This window comes from Aethalodelphis obliquidens, unplaced genomic scaffold (genome assembly GCF_003676395.1).
Source record: "Aethalodelphis obliquidens isolate GAN/ISIS:26980383/991018 unplaced genomic scaffold, ASM367639v1 scaffold8, whole genome shotgun sequence".
Taxonomy (NCBI): Eukaryota; Metazoa; Chordata; class Mammalia; order Artiodactyla; family Delphinidae; genus Aethalodelphis; species Aethalodelphis obliquidens.
The window spans coordinates 44,053,566-44,077,605 of NW_020837952.1; the positions used below are offsets into that span (position 1 = coordinate 44,053,566).

Below are 24,040 nucleotides of genomic sequence, written 5' to 3' on the forward strand. Positions count from 1 at the left end.
GTTTACGCCCACGGTTTGACAGAGATCGTGCTGTCCAAAAACTCACTCTTTAGCAGGAAGACAAACTGGTAAGCCAACCTGCAGACACAATGTCATGAGTATATGGAGGTGTTCACTGGGAATAGTGGTAAGCTCTCCACGTGTCATGGGAAGGCTTCTCTAAGAAGCTAATGCAGTAGCTGGACCTTGAAAGAAAAACAAGAGATTTCAGACATTTGGGGAAACATGTTTTTTTAAATTAATTAATTAATTTGTGGTGCGCGGGCCTCTCACTGTCGTGGCCTCTCCCATTGCGGAGCGCAGGCTCCGGACGCGCAGGCTCAGCGGCCATGGCTCACGGGCGCAGCTGCTCCGCAGCATGTGGGATCCTCCCGGACCGGGGCATGAGCCCGTGTCCCCTGCATCGGCAGGCGGACTCTCAACCACTGTGCCACCAGGGAAGCCCGGGAAACATGTTTTGAGTAGAGCGATGGCAGGATGCTGAGGCATGGGAATATGAAACATCATGCACGGTTTGGAATGCAGAGCTCTGAGGGCGTGGGGACAGGGGGGCAAAGCTAGGCCATGTGAGGCCTTGTGAACCATGTCGTGGAACTCGGATTTTATTGTGAGGCGTATGGAGGCGGTTGATGGTTGTGAAACAGAGAAGTGACATGATCAGGTTTGCCTTTTAGGAAAACCATCTACCAACATTGTGACTCCAGGAGCTACTAGAGAGACTGGATCAGTGCAACTTGGCCACTCCCTGGATGCAGGTGTGTGTGTGGAGGTGACAGGGTATGGGGGGGGGGAGTCTAGGAGACTCCCAGGCTTCTGGCTTTTTGCAGCAGCCTCTGTTTGACCCCCAGACTCCAGACTTTTCACAGTAAACGCATTCTGCAGGTGACAACCAGACCTACCTTCCTGGAACAGATCTTTTGTCATGTTGCTTCCTTGTTACAAAACATTCAGTCAGGATTTCTCACTCCACAAATACGAATTTCTGAGCTTCCTTCCAAGGCCCTTTGTTGGGTCTACTCTCTGGTTCCAACTTTAAATCCTTCTGCTCACCAGAACGCTCCTCTTTCCATTGCTGCAAAGACATTCCTTTCTCTTCCATCTCGCTGTCCCCGTATCTTCCTTCTGGATACCTTAAGCACACCATCCTCCAAGGCTAGCCTAGCTTCATCTCCGTCATATGGCCTTCTCTGACCACTTCATGCCTCACTGATCCGCTGTATCTTCATCTACTGCAGTTTGGAGCTAAGTACGTAAGACTAGAATATGAGCCTCACAAGGGCAGGGATTTTGTTTATTTCACTGCTACATTCCCACGCTTGGGAACAGTGCCTGGAACATGGTAGGTATTTGATAAACATTTGCTGAATGAATGAATGATGATTCGGTCCTCCATAAATATTTAAGAAAGAAAACATTCTCAGGAAATAGAACATTTGATGGATCTGATCATTAAGTCAACCAGCATATACTGAGTGATTGCTCTGTGACAAGCATTGTGATGGTTTCTGTGTATTCAAAAAGTAATTACGGGCTTCCCTGGTGGCGCAGTCGTTGAGAGTCCGCCTGCCGATGCAGGGGACGCGGTTTCGTGCCCCGGTCTGGGAGGATCCCATATGCCGCGGAGCGGCTGGGCCCGTGAGCCATGGCCGCTGAGCCTGCGCGTCCGGAGCCTGTGCTCCCCAACGGGAGAGGCCACAACAGTGAGAGGCCCGCGTAGCGCAAAAAAAAAAAAAAAAATTACACCTGGAGTCCACAGTGAGAACAAAGTCATTATCCTACAGATCAGAATCTGATGAATATTTACATTTCAGCAGACATAAACATCAGTAGGGAACAGCACAAACAATTTTTGTTAAAAAACCCCACAGAATTTCATGTCCCTTAGATTTCAAAGTTTTATTTTCAAAGACTTATTTTCAAAGTCTGATAATACCAAACTTTGGTAAAGATGTGGAGAAATAGCCACCCTCAAACACAGCTAATGGGGAGGAAAATTAGTCCAATCATGTTGGTGGGCAGTTTTCCAGTTATCTAGTAAAAGTGAAGGTGGGTGTACAAGACAGTCCAGTAATTCTACTCCTACACAGCAAAGTTCTCAGACATGTGCTTGGAGACAGAAACGATAGTGCTAAATGGTAACACAGTTTGAAACAAACAGCTAGAAACAACCAAAATGTCTCACCAGCAGCAGAATGGATAAATAAATTGTGGTTGTATCCCGGTGGTGGAATCTTTTGCAGCTGTGACATGAATGAGCTTGAGCTATAACTATCCACCTGACTCAATCTCACAAATGTTATATTGAATTTTTTAAAAAAGCAAGGTGTAGAATAATAATGCATAAGGATCCTCTTTACATAAAGTTTAAACATAGAATATAATACAATATATTATGTGTGAATTGATATAAACGTAGTAAAAGTATAAAATATGCCTGTTAAGGTGACCAACCATCACAGTTTGCCTAGAAATTTGTTTTACCACTGAAAGTTCCATATCCTGGAAACCCTCCATTTTTCAGGCGCACCAAGACCATTGGTTGCCTCACCTGAAGAAGAGAAACATCCGGCTTAGAGTGGGGGTGACTTCTTCAGGAAGGGAAGGAAATGGGATTGCGTAAAGCTACGCTGAGTATAATTCAGCTGAATTTGTAATGTTCTGTTTCATAAACTGGATTATGGGTATGCGGGTATTTGTTATATTATTCTCCATTTGTACATCTTAAATATTTCGTAATTAAGAAACAACCCCCCCCGCAAACCTCCTATAGTGGATGCACCCCCAGCTTTCAGGACTGAAGCACTCACTCCTTCAGCTGCCTGGAGTGCTGGCAGGTTCATCATCTTACTCTCACCTGAGTTTTGAACTTCCCCCATTCCTAACTGGCTTTGTTTGAATGGATACACTTCATTTCTGGGGGTAGCCTGCAGTCAATGACTGCTTGATACATGGGTGTAAAGGCTCATTCCTCGTTCCTCAATTCGGGACCCTTCTGAAGGGCCACCCAGGCTTCAGAGCTCCCTGCAGGGTCAGCTGAAGTGTCTGTTGTGATGGCATCACAGCCCACCTTCTTCTGCCCAGTCTCGCCTCCTTCCCTTCCCTTCCAGATGTTGACCTGAGAGTACTCCCCGGTAGACAGGATGCATGCAGATCTCCATCTCAGAGTCTTTTTTCCAGGAGAACTTGACCTGTGACACTGTCCTTCCAAGAAAAAGCGAAAGAGAGAGGGAGAGACACTGAGATCACAAATTGTGAAATGACTCCCTTGCCTCTTTTTTTTTTTAGCACTTGCCTACTCCACCTTGTATCCCAGTTAATGTTTAAATCTCAAGCTTATATACTACACAGAATTCTAGGTCTGGATGTAGAAAAGAAACAGAGAAACACTGATTATTTTTTAATGAACAATAACAAAATGATATAATTTTTATTTCCCACAGAGGGGTTTTGTGGGTTAGAGAACATTCTAGCACCTGTTTTTGCTGTTCCCACCAAATGAGTCATTGAGAGGGATCGGGTGATTCCATCTGAGCAGAGGTGTATGACTCTGAAAAAAAAATAAACAGAGTCTAAAACAATACATAATGAGCCACTGACTTGTGTCGTGTGGATAAATAAATCCTCTCAGAACAGAGAGGAGGGGCAAGTCAGTGAGGTAAAGCAATGGGATGAGGTTCAGAACACGGTTACAGAATAAAAACAAATGAGAAAAAGAAGGAGCATCTCAAAGCAGGCATCTTTCCACAAGCCTAGCAGATCTAGGAGCAAGTTCAGTCATTTGATCTTGGACCATAACCTAAAATCTGCCAAGACCACTCTCACCACTATCCTTTCCCAGTCTTGATAACCTTCCAAACTCCAAGACTGCAGGGCTCCCTCCCCTAGAAAAACACACACACACACACACACACACACACACACACACACACACACACACACACACACACACACACACACACACACACACACACACACACAGCCAAAATTCCTACCATGGTTCCTAAGCCCCCTGATAATGTCTCGTGTCTCCCTCACCAAGTTCCCTAATGGGAGGAGGTACGGTTTGGTACTGCTTTCTAAATTCTGCCGGCAGGAAAGGGCTCTGGAAGTCAGCTAGTTGTAAATCACAGCTCTACCACTCACTAGCTATGTGACCTGGGTCAAGTAACCACACCTCAATTTCCTCAACTATGAATTGAGAATAATCCTCCTAACGTAGGTAGGAGGACTAAGCAAGAAAATGCTTGCTAAGCATTAAGGGCAATGCTTGGAAAATCTGTGTAGAGTTTAATAAATGATGGATTACTTGAATATTTTTAAATGTAAAAATAATGATTCTAAGAAGGTGTAGGAACAAAACACATACATATTTCAATACTATGCAAATTATTTTAAACTGACTGTGATGTAGGATTAAAATAAATCTAGTGAGGAAAGAAGGGAGGACTAAACTTCACGTTCCTACCAAACCATCTGTAGAAATGTTAAAATTAGAACATTCTTGTGACAGAATTGTCATGTTCATTGAACTGAATTGTCAGGGGAAAAAAATGGTCAGGTTCTGTTCAATGTTACAATTCCTATGAGAGTAATTAAAATCTGAAGTTCTGTTTCTTTATTTAGAAATAATGTCTGCTTGAAAAAAGAGCTCTAATTGTCCCTATTTACACACTGGCTGCAAGAGCCCATTCTAGGCAGACAGACAACTCTGTAATTAGCCCCCTTCAAGAACAAAGCAGTGACCATCTTTCAGCTGCTTTCTGGCTTTTGAGCTTAGGAAGCAAAGGAGAGTTTTTGGCTCGCTTGCAAAATGGAATTTAAATCTGCCCCAAGCAGTCAGTTGCAAGAATGATAATTGCACAGTTTGTTACAATTGATTTATAGAGGCCCCAGGAAAGAATGAAGAGCTTCTAGCTAAAATTGTCAAATGAATAATCAGTGATATGTGAAATTTTCTCTCTTAAGATTTTAATGGCTGTATTTAGAATAAAATGGTAATGTTGACCTATTTCTCATGCAGTGAATAAACCAGCTGATATTTTGGAGTGTCTATTAATCATTCTTATAGACACCACCCTTCTGAATATCCACTAGGGTCTGCTTTATATTAGTATTTTGCACATTTCAGATGAACTTTCAATGAAACAAATTTCAATTAATTGAATTACGCCTTGTAAAAGAATGTAGGCAAAAGTTAAAATTGTGCTACTGGGACCAACAAAAACTTTTATGTGCTATCAGAATCTTCTGCAAAGAGCGTATAGACTGAATTAACCTACCCCCTCTCCCTTGCAAAACACACATATAATATACACACGCATATATACACACTCAGCTCCAAAGAAATGGAATGATTCCACTTTGGTGTGTCACATGCAAATATTCTGCTCGTTTCATTCAGTCTAGAAGTCTATGATGTGAATTTAATCTAGCTACATTTATTGTGATTACTGATGTAATTTGGACTCTCTCTGCTCTTTTACTCTGCTATTTTATTGGTAGTTTTTCATAATTCTTTGCTCTTGATTACAGCCTCCATCCTTTATCTCTTTTAAGATTTTAACGTAAGTAAAGATCCTTTGGGCATTGCTATATTTCTATTTCTTTGGCTAATAAACTTTCCTATTTGTTTGGTTTGTTAGTATCTTTCCTGGGTTTGGATTACTGCATGAGTTTGTAAACTTGCGGCCTCATCCCTCGCTCATTACTCTGGATGACTCTTCCTGTTCTACAATGACTTTTTTTTTTTTTTGCAGTACGCGGCCCTCGCACTGTTGTGGCCTCTCCCGTTGTGGAGCACAGGCTCCGGACTCGCAGGCTCAGCGGCCATGGCTCACGGGCCCAGCCGCTACGCGGCATGTGGGATCTTCCCGGACCGGGGCACGAACCCGTGTCCCCTGCATCGGCAGGCGGACTCCCAACCATTGCGCCACCAGGGAAGCCCCACAATAACTTTTTAAAAAATTGTGACTATAGATTTTTAAATTTGAGACTATATAAGCTATCATTTTAATGTATCTGGGCTGGAATTAAAAATTCCATGTACTCTTCTCTATTGTGACAGGAAACCAATTTATTTGACTTAAAAATCAAATATTGAAAGAAAAGATAAAGCAGAAAAATATATCAAACATGTTTATAGAGTTAAATAGGACACTGGAGGAACCAGCAATGAAGCCCAGATCAGGTTTTCAGCTTAGCAACCAAGAAGTTGCTGCTGCTACTCATGAAGATAAGGGCCTTGGAGGAGGAACAAGTTTGCCGCAGATTTCCTGCCCGTATATTAGGGAGAATCAAGCTATCGTGAGGGACCAGGTAGAACAAGCCTCTTAGGAACTAGTCGTGTGCCTCATTAGACGAACCAGTTCCGAGCTCTCATCTGCAGGGGCTCTGGGGGAAAGCAGAGGGCCCACACAGTACGGGGAGTGGGATGGGGGCCTGAGGCAGAAGTGTCCAGGAGGTCCCTAGGGGATTTCTTGTCACCTTAGAGTGACAGTAAGAACTGCACAGAAGGAAGGTGAAGGAACTTAGAAGCCTTTTAAGAAACATAACAGTAGCCATACTCTGCTTGAGAGCTGAGAGAAAGAAACCATCCACAAAGAGGTCAAACTCTTGACCTATGATTTTCGGTTAGGATTTTGTGTAAGTTTTTATCTGCTAATACCATATCATCATGCTTAACAGTTTTTAATGTTGCATTATTTTATGTCATCTTGTAAAAACTTTGGAGGGTAAGAAGAACAGATATTATCTCCATTTTACAGATGAGAAAGCTGAGGCTCAGGGAGATGGTCTTATTTAAGTTTTCATGGCTAGAAAATATGAAAATCAGGATTAATGCCAAATATTTTGACTTTTATTTCCTTGCTCTTCCCATTTCTTGTTATTGCCTCTCAACATGCATCTTGTTAGTGGGGAACCCTTTTTCTCATCTCCTGATGTATCCTTCCCAGGAAGGACACTCCATCAGTTTAACTCCTGACCTCTCTCCCTTTCCTCACTCCAGCCCGGGGAGGTAGTAATTTACCTGATAGGTAAATTTAGGAAGAATTCTCCCCTTATTCCTTTTGTGAAGGAGTTTGCCTGCCCAGAGAGAATATCTACTCTACTCTGCAATTCTAAGAGGTATGGGGGAGATGGGTGGGTGGGTGGGAGTTGGGAAGATTTTCTAGTTCATTTCTGCCCAGAATTTGGTACTTAAATTTGCCTAATCCAGTCAACAGGCCCATTTGGTTAATACCCTAAACTCTACCCTCCCATCTAGCTTCTATTTTGAATCACACTGGTATCTTGGCTTCTATCCTTACTCACTATTTTAGTTCTCATCTTGCTCAGAGCCTGGACAAAAAATAGGGTTACTATTTATTGGAGACCTCCCATATAATCTGCAACACCCTAGGGAGTTTGGAAATAAGAATGAGGTATGGGAGCAAACAGTCATGACCAAATACTACAATAACCACAGGAATATTGCACAACTCAGAAAATATATTAGGGACTTCCTTGGCAGTCCACTGGTTAAGACTCCGCGCTTCCACTGCAGGGGCCATGGGTTTGAGCCCTGGTCGGGGAGCTAAGATCACCCCGCATGCCATGCGGCACGGCCCAAAAAAAAATTATATAAAAAAATAAAATATATTAGACATCAACAGAACTTAGCTAGGAGAATCCATTTAAGTATGAGTAGCAATTGATAGATGGAAATGCTGAAAATGAAACCCATTCTCTTAGGAGAGAAATCAGTGGACCAGGTAACAAATTAACCGCTATTCACTGCTTAAAGTCTCTAGGAGCAGAAATAAAGTCGATGCATACGAGGTATGCAGTGGTTCAAAGAAATAGCATCAGAAATGAACACTAAGGTGAAGCATTAAGCTTATGGCAAAAATCAGTTTTATAAAATAGCCTTATATATGAGCTTCTTTCCTTAAAAAGCACCTTGATAGTCACTTCTTCAGTGCAGCCTGCCCGGATTAACCTTACCCAAACAACCTTTTTGTTAAGTGCTTACTATATACTAGACACCTTTTTATACATAAAACGTACACAAATACATGGGTAAAAGCAGAATGTGGCTCCTTACTGAAGAAAGAAGTTTAGCAAACTTCTGAGTGGGGAATGAAGATGAATTTACCATGAGAATCCCTTCCACTTTGGAAGGGCTGGCAAGCCTGTGAAAGTGTATTTGCAGATCCTGGTTCTTGTGGATAGTGGATTCATGTGTTAAAAACACCAAACACGTCCCTGCTCAGGTCAGAATAGATATCACACAGCTAATGCCAGAGAGAAAGGAGAGGTTCAGTATCTCTCTACATCTTCCCACCTCTCCTGCTTCTCTCCTGGAACTGTCAGTGTGTGTGGTCCATGTGTGTGTGGTCACCTTTTGCTCACCGCCTCTGAGCCTCTGACGAGGATGGTCACCTCAGGATGCTTATCTCTACTGAGTTTCTGTTGCTTTTTCACTTACTAATGAAGTAATATGAGATCAGCACTGTGTATCATTCTTGAAACCTGCACTGAAGATGGTGTGATGTGCATACGGTAGATAGCTCAAAACAGAAGTGTTGGAAAGCATTTGGTACTTTTCATAGTGATTTTTTTCTTTTCTACTTTGGATTTTTGCCTGGATGCTCCTGAAATGACGTATACGCTCCTCTGCCAGCCTCCAAACTTCCTGCGGGCACGCATTGAGTCTATCTATGTAACCTCTCCCCAGTGTGTGCATACAGATTGTGCTCAATAAGTACTTGTTATATGAAAGACTGGTCACATTACTGAGGGAAGAAAGAATTCTAAGCCACCTCGAGATTTACTAGTTACTCTAACTTAACATCAGGCTCAGGATACTCCGCAGATGCGTTCATAATGGAGAACAAAGATGTCGGGCTGTAGGGAAGAGTGGTTCTGGCAGCGGGAAGTTTTTCTTGATATCTGAAAAGTTTGTGCATCAACTTTAATTATGTGCTAGTAGCTTCAAACAAAAGAAAAACACTTTAGTGCAACTAATCTAAAAATATTTTTATTTGTCAGAAATAAAATTCATTTTATTAGGATTACTAATCAGTGTTAACATGTTTTTATATTTATTGATAAATATCACCAACTGCTTTTCAAACAACTTTTCTCGGTTTCCTATGCCACCAGAGGGATCAGAGCACACCTTCCACATCACTTCTCTCCCTTCCCCAACTCTGGGTAGTAACCTTTATTCCCTAAAGTTTCACTTAATGAAAAATGCTAATTTGCGGTTCTTTTCCTTCTTATTTCTTTGACTAGACTACTGAGGCTGAACAATTTCTCCTATTAATGTCCTTTGCTCATTTTTATCCCCAGCAATCATGGTGGTCTTCTTGCTAATGTGCATAAATGTTATTACATAAAGGTAAAAAATATTAACTGCTGCCTATGTCCTTGTTGTATAGGTAGTTTTTCCAGTTGACCTGTCTTTTCCTTGGTTATATTTTTTATGTGAAGAAGTTTCAAAATTGTGTGCAGTAAAATCTCTCCCACTCATGATTTCTTCAATCACTCCCAAGCTTGGAAAGTTGCACTGCCCCCAGAAGTTTGATAAATTTTAATTTAATTTAATTTTACTTTTAAAAAAAATGGTCTGAGTTTTATATATAAAGACTTAATCCTTTTGGAACTTACTGGGGTACATGTGTAAGATAAAAATCTAAATAATTATTTTTCTGCCAAATTGATAGTCACGTATCTTAGTACCATTTGTTGAATTATTCTCTCCTCTACGTTATTTGGTGATGGCTTTGTGAAAAATCATTTAAATTCTTATATGTAATAGGATCTCCATCTTCTGTTTATTCTAGTCCAATGATCTGTTGTTGAAAGATTACCACACTATTTCAAATTTTGCTTTAGAATCTTCTACCATATAAGACTTTTTACCACCAATGACATTACTACTGCTTTTTGAAAGTTATTCTATATTTACCTTTGTTTACTGCTTCACGTGAACTTTAAAATATTTTCCTTTTTTTCCCACGAAAGTGATTCTGTTGGGATTTATCTATGAATGAATCTGCAAAGAACTGACATGCTATTTAGTTTTCCAATATAGTATACCTTTCCATTAATCAAGTATTTTAACTCTTTAAGCAAAATTTTGTTATTTTCTTTAAAGAGGTCATACACATTTCTCATAGAAGTTACTCCCAAGTATGTTTTTTTCTTGCGACTGCAACTGGAATCTCTTTCTCATTATATTTCTTAATAACTTCTCAGTGGTTTGCAGAAATGCTATTAATTTTCACAAAATGTATTTAGCTCTTATCCAGCCTTTTCAAAACCATGGGTCCTATCTTTTGTAGAGGAGTATTAGGGGAAGCATTCATGGAAGAACATTTCTGTGCCATTTATAGAAAATCCAGAGTCGCCATGTGACTCAAACGCCCTTTATATGAAAGATGAACATAGGTTTCTTTTATGGGGTGAAGAGATATATCTATGCCCTCTGCATCCCTGGTCTTAAAAATACTGCTTTCCCTCCCAAACCATGGGAACAATCCCAGCTGTTCTTCAGGAACGCTCTTTCCTCGTCTCGTTGGTGTTCCAGTCCTTGCTCTGGGCCTCTTGGCTTGCGCAGCCCATTCACAGCGCTCTGGTGGCTTTTAGAGTGTGGCCTCTCACCATGCCCTCACAATGCTACTTCTCTAGTTTTGGTGTCACCAGCTGCTACCACTGAGCGACTCCTTGTCTCCATTTGTCCTTCTCACCTGGGAGTCCTTCCAGCCAGACTAGACCCTGGTGCAGAGCCAGAAGCAACCGCCCATCTTGTTTCCTTTTTGTTCCCCAAGAAATCCAAAGCTTAGCTTACCCCATGCTCTTCTCTTCTTTTGATGGTTTTTCAGTCTTCTAAATATTTTTCATTGTCTTGTGTTATATGTGATTTAGCATAATAAACCACATCAAGTCTTTTCTAAAAATAGGCAAGATATAAATCTTAGCAAATTTTTCTAAGATTTATGGTTTTATGGTTAAGATTTTATGATTTATTAAATAAACTACACCATGTATGCTATTCAGATTAACAGCATTAAAAAAAAAAATGAAGCAGTGGGGAAAGGGCACATGTATTACTATGTAACCAATTTTCCATTCAGAAAACAAGCTAGAATACTTCCTGGGTGTCTATGTATATATATGTGTGTGTTTATTTTTTTATATATACCCATGTGTATGTACATATGTAGGTTATTCAAAACATACATGTGCACACAGGTGATATTAAAAATAGTTTAAAACAACAGTCACCTAAATTCGCATATAAATAAAAATTTTAAAATACATTCCCTTTTGTTCTCTAATAAAACTGCTTTAAACAATGTAAGTTGTAGTGAAAACGGTGCATCAAATAATTTCTAAATTGTTTGTTGATTTTTAGAAATTGCTGGTGTGACATTGTATATGACCTAGCTGTCACTGGCTAAATGACGCCCCCTTCTGAGCCCGGAGCTGTGTCAGACTCTTCCAGCTACTTCCCTACTGCATGGATGGACATTAGGTTCCCATAACCAGGGACTTTGTTGCAGGCAGAGAGCAGCTAAGCCTGCTGTTCACTGTGACAGCCAGGCAGCCTCTGGACGCCAGCGCTTCCCACATAGACTGGACCCAGACTGCCTTCACCTCGACCCCTGCCCACGAAATGGTCTCCTTGTTTCCAGAATACTCCTGGCCACTCTCCCGAATCGGGTCAAGGAAATGGGTGCTACTTCCTAGCGATTCCTGGAATCACCACTGATAGAGGACCCAGAACAGTCCCCATCCTTATTTAAGCTGAAGCAGACAACTGCCACCAGGTGGCGCCAACCTCAGCGGCCTGGACGTGAACAGGTATGGCTCTTGCAGCTCTGGCTGTTAAAACTGGCCTGTCATTTAACTAACCTGGCAATAATGACCCCGCATTTACACGGTGAGGTTTTCGGGCTTCACTTACTGTATTATGGGTGAGGGAGTTAGATTTTAGATTGTTATGAGGCTGTACCTAAATTTTTTTTCCCCTTCTCAACAATTTGATTTGGAAAAATTTGAAACCTAGAGAAAAAGTATAAGAATAGAATATATTTAATGACACCCATATACCTTTCACCTAGATTCACCAATTCTTAACATTTGGCCACATGCTCACCCTCTCGCACTATATCATCTCTCTCACCTCTATCTCTCCCTGTCTATGTGTACATTTTCCCCCCTGAACCATTTGAAAATTAGCTGCATCATCCTGACCCTTTATCCCTAAATACTTCAGCATGTTCTCCCAAGACCAAGGACATTCTTCTACATAACCACAGTCACACTCAGAAAATGCAACATTGAAAGCGATATCATTACCTAATATTGAAAACGATATCATTACCTAATATATAGATCTTAATACCGAACTTTCTAAATTGTCTTAATAATGCCACTTATAATTGTTTTTTAAAATCCAGGATCTAATCAAAGATCTCTGTATTTAATTATTTAATTGTCATGACTCTTGAGTCATCTTAACCTGGTGTGGTTCCTCAGCCTTTTAGAGTGTGTGTGTGTGTGTGTGTGTGTGTGTGTGTGTGTGTGTGGTCTTTTATGAAATTGACTTTTTTGGAGAGTCCAAGCCAGTTTTTTGCACTTGTCTGATTCTTCCTTCATGATTAAATTTGGGTTAAACATTTTTGGCAAGAACACCACAAGGTGATGCTGCATTCTCTTAAAACAGTTTTTAAAAGATTTCAGCAACTCTATTTTAACAACATACTTTTTGTTCTAGAAAGAAAACCGGTAATCACTGGCTCTTTAATTTTAAAACACATACGCAAACCTTGGGACTTCCTCCTTTGTCATTCTGATGCCATTTCCATGAGTATACCACAGATAATGGAGAGCATGTAAAACAAAAGGACATTACACCGTGAAAACCAGCAGATCCAAGTTCATAAGGGATTACGTCTAACTAAAGTCCCTAGTAGTTCTATTAACACATGGGTTGTCTGTACAGCAACCTTCCTTTCAATGGGCCACCAAACTTCCCTCTCCATGTGGCCTTGGTTGGCTGTCAATCATGGGACTTAACCTCTCCACCATGGTGATTGGTTTAAGGATAAGCAGGACGTGACCTGAACAGAGCCAGCCTCTTCTTTGAGAGATTACACATGGATTCTGAAAGAGAAGTCTCTCTCTTCCTCTGGAATTGTGAGATAAATGGTAATGTTGGCTGGAACCATTTATGGTCATCTTCCTGGTTTTATGGAGGAAACTCTGCAGGAGAAGAAAGTTCACATAAACAAAATGAAGCAGTGGCAAGTGGAAACAGAAAAGATCAATAAAAAGAGACAGAGTTAGTCCATGTGACATATGTTAGTCCCTGGATCTAGCCATGCCTGAAGTTGGATCCTCTATAAATTCCTCCCCCTACCACCCCCATAAGCTAGTTCGAGTTGAGTTTCTGTCTCTTGCAGCTGAGTTTTGAGTAATGCAGTCATGATTTAAGGACTTGGTCAGAATCTCAAGGATCTTTTTCTTTGCCATTGGCAAAGCCATGGCCAGTCACCAAAGAGCCCCAGTTTCCTGGGCTATAAGTAGGGATGATAATTCACACTTCAGGGTACCTGCTGTGCAGATTAAGAGGGGACCTGGGCAAGCACTTCACAGCACCTGGCTCATATTAGGAAATCGATGGTCGCTAGAACTGTGTACAAAAGTCTAGGGCACCTCTCGAGGCTTCTGCCGTTTGCTCTGTGCCCTTGAATTTTCCCTCACTCTACCCAGACTAAACCAGACTGTGCTGAGAACAGTGCTTGCTCAGGTAGTAATCATTGCTCACTGTCAACATCGTGGTTATATTCTCCCCATTTGTCCTATAAGCGCAACAACATGAATAGAGCATTGAATATGTGTTGAGGGTATTCCGTGTTTGTCAGGTTATTATTTTTCCAGGTGAGAGAGAAGCCAAGCGTGAGGCTAACAGATAGCAACTGCACTGACATTTTTGTCAGCAGGCACTCCCCACGTGAGCTGGAGTTGAAACTCGAGGGTCAGGGAAATACGAACATTGGAGTTGGTATGTTTTGGGGGGCTACCATGTGTATTTGTTTTGGCCTCATTTATCCTATTTCTGCAACTGTTTGCAGGAGGAAGTTTGTCCTATCAGAGCCCACAGTACTTGTTGCTGTCAAAGGGGCCAGTTGCAAACAGTCTTTCAGAAAAGCAAGATTCCCAGAGAAGAAATCATGAGGTTTATGTAAGTACCATCACAACGCAGGCGTATTGCAGGGATTCCAGAGTTGCACAGATTCTCACAATTGCTGCATTTTTCTGGATTCCTGCTCTAAAGTACCTTAGCAACTGCTAAGAAGGGGGCACCTCAAGCAGGAGCTAACAGATGTCCTGGCTGATTTCAGGCCTGGAAGATCAGTGGAGGTGACACAGAACTGCTGTCCCTGGCATGAGTTTGTGGCCGGCGTGGACTTTCCACCCAGTCCATGGTGTGTTTAGAGTGGGGATAAGGGTGCAACAGTGACCTCTCATGCCTGAAAATTTCAGTGTCAAGTGGGAAGAATCTTCTGGACTTGGCTTTGTGGAATTCAACCAACTCAGTACCCCAACAAGTTCTTGTATGTTTTGGAGTTGAGTGCTGGTAACCCCAGGGCTGGAAGCAGGTGTTTTGAGCACATCTCTTTTTGCTACTTGGATTCACCTGTACCGGGAAAAGACTGCTGGGTGGACCCAGCAGAATCCTCTTTTTTTTTTTTTTTCTGCGGTACGCGGGCCTCTCACTGTTGAGACCTGTCCGGCTGCGGAGCACAGGCTCTGGACGCGCAGGCCCAGCGGCCATGGCTCACGGGCTTAGTTTCTCTGCGGCATGTGGGATCCTCCCTGACCGGGGCACGAACCCGTCTCCCCTGCATCGGCAGGCGGACTCTCAACCACTGCGCCACCAGGGAAGCCCCAGCAGGATCCTCTTTGCTTGAAGGGCCATTAGATCCTCCTGGGGAAGAACTGGTGCTAAGGACAGAGGTGCAGGCACACAAATTCAGCCCAAGAACAATGTCCCTGCGGCCTGAGGCAGGAGTGGTTTGAGTACAGGGCAGGCCACCTCCCAGCGAGAGGAGAAGCCACCGTAGAAACCCAAGAGCTGCTCTCACACGTCTCTGAGCGTCTGCAACACAAGTTGGCCCTGCTTTGGGCCATGCCCTGGGGAGGGTCCAAAAGGCACAGAAAGAGCGCTTCCTCCTTCTAGCAAAGCAGCTGCGGCATCATGGTGAGACTTGAAGGGCCAGTGCAGAGAGTGTGAAGGATGGCGGCAGCTGTGGTTGCCACAGGGAGGGGTCTGCTTACAGCTCTCCTGGACCCCAGTGCCTCAGGAGCAAAGGCAGACAGTGGTGTGGTGGGAAACAGTGCCCTCTACTGGGCACCAGAGGGAGTACCACACTGGGCCTGCTCCCTGTGGTTCGACCTGGGCAGAGACTTCAACAATGGGGATGAAATGGTGGCTGGTAGAAAGATGCCCAGGATCCTGTACTGGTGAGTCCATGAGGCCCAGCCCCAGGCTTTCCAGAACTAATTGGGGGAAACAAGGTGGGACAGGGGAGTGGGAGAGATGTAGCAAAATACGATTTGTTACTGTAAATGTAATCCCATTATTACCCTTTAACTCCCAAGAAGTGTGGCCTAGGGTGGAAGGGAGAGAGGGGACCATGGGCTCCACCTATAATTTCAAGTCTGCTTATTCTGATGATAAACAGCTTGTGCCACAGAAGAGTAGAAACGAGTATGACGTGGGGTTGTTTCACTTGATTAGCAGAGCAGCAGAATTAGGAGGAAGCCTGATCCTGTGCCCTGGTGCCCCAGACAGCATCAGGAGCTCACAAAGGGACTTCTGATGACCAACTTACAGCTTTCCTTTAAATTCCTGTGAGGACCAAGAGTCTCCCGTTAGCTCTGGAAATGTCTAAGGATTTATAAGCAAACATTCTCGGGAGAAAGTTTGAGCTGAAGTATTAACAAAAGAGATGATCCCATCTAAATCAGCTTAAGAGTTCAGGGCATCATCTACTCACCAGCCGCAGCAGAGGGGGAATTCCATAATTACAATAAAGCAAAGTAAATGAAAGGGAGTAATACCTCGATAGCTCCAATACAGGCTCTTTGGAATTACCACTTGCAGAAATATTGACTACTTTGGATCGCCCATGTCAATCTGTCATTCTCTAGTGAGACTAATTTGCATGCAGAAGTGTAAATCTTTAATAGGATTGCTGAAGCCATGAAGTCTAGTTTTATGATTTGGTTCTTGGGAGAGTCAGTATGGACAAAGGACATTTACATTGTAATCATAACTCGGTTTGCTCTACTTATTACTAGCTTGTGTGACCTCAAGGAGATCACACCTCTCAGATTCAGTTTCCATACAGGTAGAATATGGATAATAACTAATTCGCTGAGTTCCTGTTAATTGTGTGTAAGAAGCAAACATCTCTAAGTTTCAGTATGGGTTATTAACACAATATAATATTTATTGTGATCTGATTTTAACAAAGTCTGTATGAGCAGAAATAGATCTGATAAACACACGTTGCAAATTAAGCTAACCACTGAAATGATCATGACAGGTGTTGGCATTTGGGACCTCAGGTTAGGTCAACGCTGTTTGCGCTCACTTTTCTATTGGCTACAACTGTGGGGATGCTGAATCTAAGGCAGCAACTTAAACCTGAACCAGAACAATTATAGTGTTAAATCCTTTGAACCTTGGTCTATCTAGAGCTGAAATGGTTCGATACTTTAGAAAAATAAAACACCAACACTTGGATGAAACATTAAGTTTTAAAGGGCTATGGTTATGCTACACTGAGTATCCAGAAAACCCAAAACTCAAAGAGGAAATGAAGTTAAGGTCTAGTTTCCCTGTTTAATTTGAGTTTCTACCCTGCAAGTCTTTTCCTTGACTGTACCTTGTAGTTCAGGCCCCGCAAAATCGGGATCCACCCCTGAGTAGGATGAATAGAGCGCCATGAGGGCACAGAGATGGGACACAGTGTCAGGCTAGGAAAACTTCCAGGAGGAGGTGGAACTTAAAAATGAGACTTAAGGGTTGAGAAGGGGGTTAGCTCCACAGTTATGGGGAGATCAGAGCAACATTCCAGTCAAAGGGAATAGTCTGTGTGAGGAAAAGTATGGAGGGATGGATGAGTGGATGGGTGGGTAGGTGAATGGATACCCTTTGCCTAGAAATAAAGATATCTCCTAAATATGACTAGAGCTTACGTTAGTTAATGGCGAATACCGACTCTTCTCCCACTGGAGGTGTCATAGTGGCTCAGGGCATCCATTGTATGATTGGTGAGACCCCAGTTTGAATCCTGGTTGTGTTGGTTACTCATTACCTGTGTGGTTTAGAACTAGTTATTTTCTGCAGCTACTTAGGCCTCAGGCATCTCAGTTAAAAAATGAAGACATTAACATCCACCTCAAAGGGTTCTTCTAAGAATTAAATGACATTTTGCAAAGTTGTCAGCACAGTCCTTGGCATGTAGCAAGTACTGGGTTAATCATAGCTTTAACCATCATCATCATCAACAACAGGTGATTTCCATCCAAGAAAAAGCAGTGACTGACTGTAACAGCCACCTGAATAACATTTAGCAAACACCAAGGTGAGCTAGGTCATCTCAAAAGCAGAGATTTTGAAAAGAAATGCACAGGGCTGTCATCTGAAGATCTTCGTTAGTCCAAACACATGACTCAGCCTTAGAGACCACAGACTGGTTTGGGGTGCCGGCTACTGACCCGGGGACAGGGAATGAGATGTGATGCACGGTATAGTAAATTCTTGGTTCTATCCAGGCAGTACAGAGAAGCAGAATGGCTCATCTGGAAAGAAATCCCGGGGGTTGTTGTCCTTTATAAGAGCTGACACTTATAAAGTGGACTGTAATTCTTGCCCCGCACAGAGAGTAGAGGTGTGCCCCAAAGAGACCAGTTACAATACTGTCTCCTGGACTTACTGGCTCTGTACACTTATTTAATAACTCTTGTGTTTCTTCATCTTTAAAATGGAGACACTCTTCCTAACTCCCAAGGTTGCTTTGAGCAGTAGACAAATGATGGAAAGCAACAGACAGGGTCTATGATTACTGGAGCCGCAGGTAACCAACAGCATCCAATTCTTAGACAAGTTGCTTTTCTCAGAGAGCAGAATGCTACCTGCCTATAATAAATATTTCAGGGATGCTGAATTATTTATTTATTATATACCTGGGTTTACAAGGAAGGAAATTGGTTCCTTTAAAACAATAACATTGATTGGCTTAAATAGCAGAAACAGCACTCTCCCATCCTTATTTACAGACCCTGGACTGAGCTCAAGTGCACAGCGGCACATTATGGATGTTCCTGCTGACCTGCAGACAAATAGGAGGGTTAAAGGATCAATTAAATAACCTTAACTCATGAGCGGCAGGGAAAATATTTCAGCTGCAACACTGATTGTCGTTCTGAAAGGTAAGACAGCGGAGCTAAACAAGTTCATGTATTCACAGAGAGTGGGCCCCATTTCCTGGCTTGTATCCCAGCCCTGGGGGCCTGTGACTGATGGAAGGGAAACAGAACCCAAGGGTAGGAAAAGAGGAGAAACAAGTATTTATTAAGCACCTCTTCTGGCCAGGCAGTCTACCTAGCCATTTCACACAGGTAGGCCACCTAATGGCTTTTAATATCTGGGAGGTTAAGTTCCTTGTTCGTTATATTCAGGTGATACAACTGGTCATTGGCAGGTGTCACTAAAACCAGGATCTGACTCACAGACCAGTGTTCTTTGTCACCACCAGCCTGACCATTCATTTTGGCAGTCAACAAATATCCGTTGAGCTGCTTCCACATACCAGGCACTTGGGATGCAAAGACATAGCAGGTAAGTTATCTGCCCGCAGGGGTCTCACAGTCTAGGGAGGGAGATAGACAAGGGAACCTCCAATTTCCACCTGGGGTGGAAAGAGTGGGATCAGAGGGCAATTTACTGCAACGCCTCAGGACTCCTCATTTGTATGTGTCCCTTCTAAGTAAATATTCACTCTTATACCTAAATCTGTATTTGAAATTTTGTATTATTTTTCTTAAAGAGTATCCTCAAATTGTATAAGATTTGGGACCCACCACACCTGGATTCAGCCCTTAGCAGGATACAGTGAGCCCCATGGACATGCAGATACAATATCTATATCAACCCGCAAGGCTTCCAGGAGGTAGCCCTTGAAATGAGACTTAAGCAAGAGAAGTATTTTAGTGACACAGAGAAGTGGAGACGGGGATGGGATGGGCAAAGAGAAGAGATGTGTGAAAGCCATTGGTGGGCGATTTAAAATATCTCAACTTATTCAGGAAGCAATGATGCCATAGTGCTGGATGGTTGTTGAGAAAGATGTGTTGGCTGTGAGGGCAGCTGGTAGATAATGGGTTGCTGGTGCAGGAGGGGCAGGAGAGACGCTGAGACCAGGGTGGGAGGGACTTTTGTGCTGAGTTCTACAGAACTTTAACTTTGATCCTTCATGCTAGAAGGAAAAACTGAAGGATTTTTAGGATCTACTTTTTAGGATTATATTTTAGAAGCATCCCTCTGACAGAAAGATGCAGGATGACCTGGAATTAGGGTGAACAACAGTTTGTACCCAGGACTGTCCTGCTTTTAGCACTGAAAGTTCTGTGTCCTAGAAAACCCTTCAGTCCCAGGGAAACCAGGACAGTTGGTCACCTTACCTGGAAGAGGGTGAGCCCAAAGCCAAGGGAACCACTGAGAAAGTCTTCTCCATAATATGCATCCCGCTACCTACTTGACAGCTCCACTTTGATGTCTAATTGGCATCACAAAATCAGTGTGCTTAAACCCTCAGGGCCTTTGCACTTGTTGTTCCCTCTGCTGTTCCCCAGGATAACCACACCGTTCACTCCTTCAGGTCTTTATTCCGATCTTATCTTCTCAGCAAGGACTTCCTGAAACCCTCTTTTATAATTGCAACCCCTGCTCCTGACGTTCCGTATCCTTGTTTTGGTTTTGTTAGCACTTCCCCACCGTACAGCATACCTAACAAACTGAATATTTGTATTTTTTATGGTCAGTTTCCCCCACTAGAGAAAACCCTTCATGAAGGCAGAAAATTTTTTTGTTGCATTTGCAGCGTCCAGGACAGTGTCTGGCACGTAGTACAGGTTGTTTTACTGAATAAGCTGAGACTTCCTTGATTCCTCTCTACTCTCTCATACCCCACATCCAATTCATCTGCAAATTCTGTTGACCCTCTGTTCACAGTAGATCCAGAATATGAATAGCTCTTACCACCACCGTGACCACCCTGGTCCAAGCCACATCATCACTCACCTGGATTATTACAACCAAGGACAAAGGATGACCCCACCTGAAAAAGTGTCAGTGTTACACCCCCTACCGGACTCTTACTCGCCTTCCCCGCCATGTTGCGATGGTTACGAAATTCCTGAGCCCACCTGGGCGATGCCCACCTGGGCAACGGGACCTGTCCCAAATAAGGAAAGGCATCTGGCCTGTCCTACTCCCACCCTATAGAAGGAAGGTATATGTGCCTCGATCAATCAGTAAACGAAATTTTCACCTTGGACCATTCCTTTGTTTTCTGGCTATAAAAACTGACCAATAGCACATGTTCAGGCTGGACTCTCCCAGACTACTAGGAAGTCAGACCGCTGTTCTAGCAGTGACCCTTCCTCTAATAAATTCCATCTTCTTTACATTCTGCCTTGTGTCTGGAAGTTCTTTTCCAACCTGCTTTCAGACCACGACACCTCCCTCCCTGGGCTTCCTGTGTCCACCCTTGCTTCTGGACAGCCTGTTCTCAAATCAGGAGCCAGGGGGATCCTGCTAAAATGTGAGTGTGATCATGTCACTCGTCTTGCTCACTGTCCTCCCCTCCCCCACTTCCCTCCCCTCCCCCACTTCCCTCCCTGCCCTTTCCTTCCCTCAGGCCCACCTCAGCCTCTGGGAAGGCATCTTCAGCTGTGTCCAGGTTCTATCCATTCCAGCCACAGAGGCTTCCTTTGTGTGCTTCAAACACACTAGGCACTTTCCTGCGTCAGGGCCTTTGTACTTGCCATTTAATACTCTTCTCCAGGCATTTGCATGGCTGATTGATTTCCTTCAGGTCTCAGCTCAATAGTCTCCTTAGCCTTCTCTCCCACACCCAAAGAAAATAACAAACCCACCACCACACAGCTGAAGGCCCTTTGTTTTCTCTCCCGCACTTTGTACCTCCCCAGGTACAAATGGTGAATTGTCTGCTGTTTCTCTTCTCCCCCTACCCAACCCTCCCCTCACCTATGGACATGGAACTACAGGACTTGCTGGAAAGAAAGAAATGCCTTTATGAACTAATTTTCTTTCCTTCTTAGAAAAGGCAGAAACTTGTGTGCTTGTCATATTGAAAGAACTAATTACCGTCCTCATGGATAAAGAGAGTAAGGTAGAAGCATAGTTTCAGAAAAACAGATCCTTTCCCTTTTTTCCTCTTTCCAGCCGCTGTATTTACCAATCTTCAGGGAATGGCAGGTTTTGCTGTTCAAACTTTCTTCCTGACTCTCAAGAAGCAAATCTCTTGAAAATTCTTTGCAGAAATCCTGTTTGCTGCTGGAATGTGCTGAGAATATTGCTTCTTTCACAAAGTCTGTTTTGTATGTCTTAATTCGTAAAAGTTTTTCTTTTGTCTTCCCATTCACCACCTCCCATTTCTCCCTACTCATTCCTCTTGGGCTTTCCATGTGTTTCCCTCTTTGTCTCCTTCATGATGTTCAACATGTACAAACTCTCTGTGTACTCATGTGCCACGCAGTTACACACACATCATCTCATTTAATCTTCATACCCACCCTGTGAGATGCTATTATTATTATGCTATTGTACACATGGGGAACCTGATGCTTACAGAGCTAAGTAGTGGAGTGGAGCGGTCAGTACTCCCTCCCGTGACACCATTTCAGTGGGCACTGGCTGGCTCTCCACTGCCAGGGTCTGCATCTGTTTCCCTGGCTGCTGGAGGAGGCCAGAAGTGCTGGGGAATATGTCCATTCCGATCCCAACAAACCCCCGCCCCCCCCAGCACCCTTTAACCAATGACTGATGGAGTTGGTGTCTAAATACCCCAACTCCCCTGCTCCTTGGGTGGGAGAGAACTGAGGGGCATTTTCTATGCTGGCTCTCAGAGACTCATCATAGGATTGTACCTGGTGGCCCATAGTTAGCTGTATTGATAAAGAACCTTCTATTGGCTGCCTCCCCTTCCCTCTCTCTTCCCCTACTGGTGTTTCCTGGGGTCACTTCCGAGACGTATATTTGCACTAGAGTCCTTGTCTCAGGGTTTGCTTCTAGGGGAACCAAACCTAAGATTGAACAGCTGCCAGATGGCAGAGCTGAGCCGCAGACTCAAGCTGTGTGATTCCAAAGTTTGTGTGTTTCATTGTGATGTTCTAATCCCTTCCTTCTCTTTAAGAATTTATTTTTTTTATTGTAGTGTTGGTAACTTTTTCTTCTTAATGTGTCAAATCATAGCAAACAATGGTTTTGCTTAAAAAAAAAAACTATCCTGATAAATCAGTTGGAAAATGCTAACATTTTCTTCAGACTGAGAATTTAGTGTTATAATGACAAATTATTTTAGCTATGAAAGGACAAGTTCCCACAAGTCCACAACTTAGCGTTAATGGGGACCATATGATATGACTCATGACAGGAAGAAGAGCCAGGGTGGTTGATGATAAGTTAGGGGTGCTTTGTTAAGTTAAAAATCAATTTACTGGAAAGTCTTGGTTAGATTATGGAATTGAAAGAAGAGCTAGATAGTCAAGTTCCAGAAAGGACAGACACCAGGGCAGCTTTGGGGAACCAGGGACCAGAAGCTACTGGACAGTCATTTTGGGGAACCCTAGTCAAGTTGATTAAGCCTCAATTCATCTTGGTGAAGACTAATTCCAGGGACAGACAGTGTGATTGGTTGAGCTGAGACAGCCGTGGGGAGCACTTTGATTGACAGAAGCAATGGGAGAGATGCTCTTTCCAAAAAAAAATCACCTTGCTGCTTTAGAAGAGGAGGCGTGGGATTCTGGGCAGTAAAAAGGACAAATATTCCTAAGAAAGAGAAAGGACAATGTCTGCTGAGTAAAGGTAAGAGAAGCAGGAAATGACAGCACACAGAGGAGACACATAAGGTGACTACAAAGAAAAAAAATTGTGGAAATTCCCAGGTGCCGACAGGGACCTTGCAGTGTCTGTAATCTCCTGTTACTGTCCCTTTTTTTCTTTCTGCCCTGGACACACTGGGTTTCTGACCTTCCTCTATCACACCAGATACATTCCTCCTCAAGACATCTGTACTTGCTGTTCCAGTTTCTGGAACAGTCTTCCCTCAACGATCAGCATGGCTGTTCCCTTATATCCTTCAGGTCTTTGTTCAAATTTCATCTTCAAAGGGATGCCTTCCCTGATCACCCATTTCCTGCTCTCCTGTCCCTCCTTCTCTGCCTATATATTGGATATTATTACCATCTCACATGATGTACTTATTTGCTTAATATGTGTCTCCCTTCATGAGAATAAAAACTCCATGAGGGCAGAGATTCTGTAACCCCAGTTTCTAGAATGTTCCTGACATGTTGTAGGTTCTTGATAGATATTTATCGAATTAACAATGAATGGTTTCTCCTCTCTCCCTCCATTAAGGCTATCAAGTGTGAACATAAGGTTTCAAAATGACTGAGAGGGACAAACCCCAAACTGAGGTTCTGGGGCAGGCTAGAGGGGGACCAAGAATATCCCGTAGAGGCCTCTGTGGGAAACATGCCCAGAGAATTCTCTGCCCCCCCAACCACTGCACACGACGAGGAAGCCACAGGCAGATGGGGATTCTGGCTAGGGATGGAATTCCAATTTCTTTACACCATTACTTTCAATGTTTTAATTGATTCTTGTTGATATCTAGTTTCATAACCTTGTGGTTATTATATACATATAATAATAATAACCCCAAGA

General features: G+C 43.0%; 1 long non-coding RNA gene across 3 annotated transcripts in view; it reads left to right on the plus strand.

Moving 5' to 3' along the window:
* The first annotated feature begins 377 nt into the window (after positions 1 to 377).
* The window catches only part of LOC113620893 (uncharacterized), a 33,208-nt gene continuing 9,545 nt past the window's right edge, over positions 378 to 24,040 (plus strand). Inside the window, exons 1-6 of one of the 3 annotated variants that reach the window (XR_003432966.1) lie at positions 378 to 755; positions 6,065 to 7,125; positions 11,402 to 11,929; positions 14,127 to 14,236; positions 18,346 to 18,498; positions 18,748 to 18,907. This is a non-coding gene — a long non-coding RNA (uncharacterized LOC113620893). The remainder of the gene's footprint in view (positions 756 to 6,064; positions 7,126 to 11,401; positions 11,930 to 14,126; positions 14,237 to 18,345; positions 18,499 to 18,747; positions 18,908 to 24,040) is intronic. The other 2 variants (XR_003432967.1, XR_003432968.1) reach the window with 2 other exon arrangements.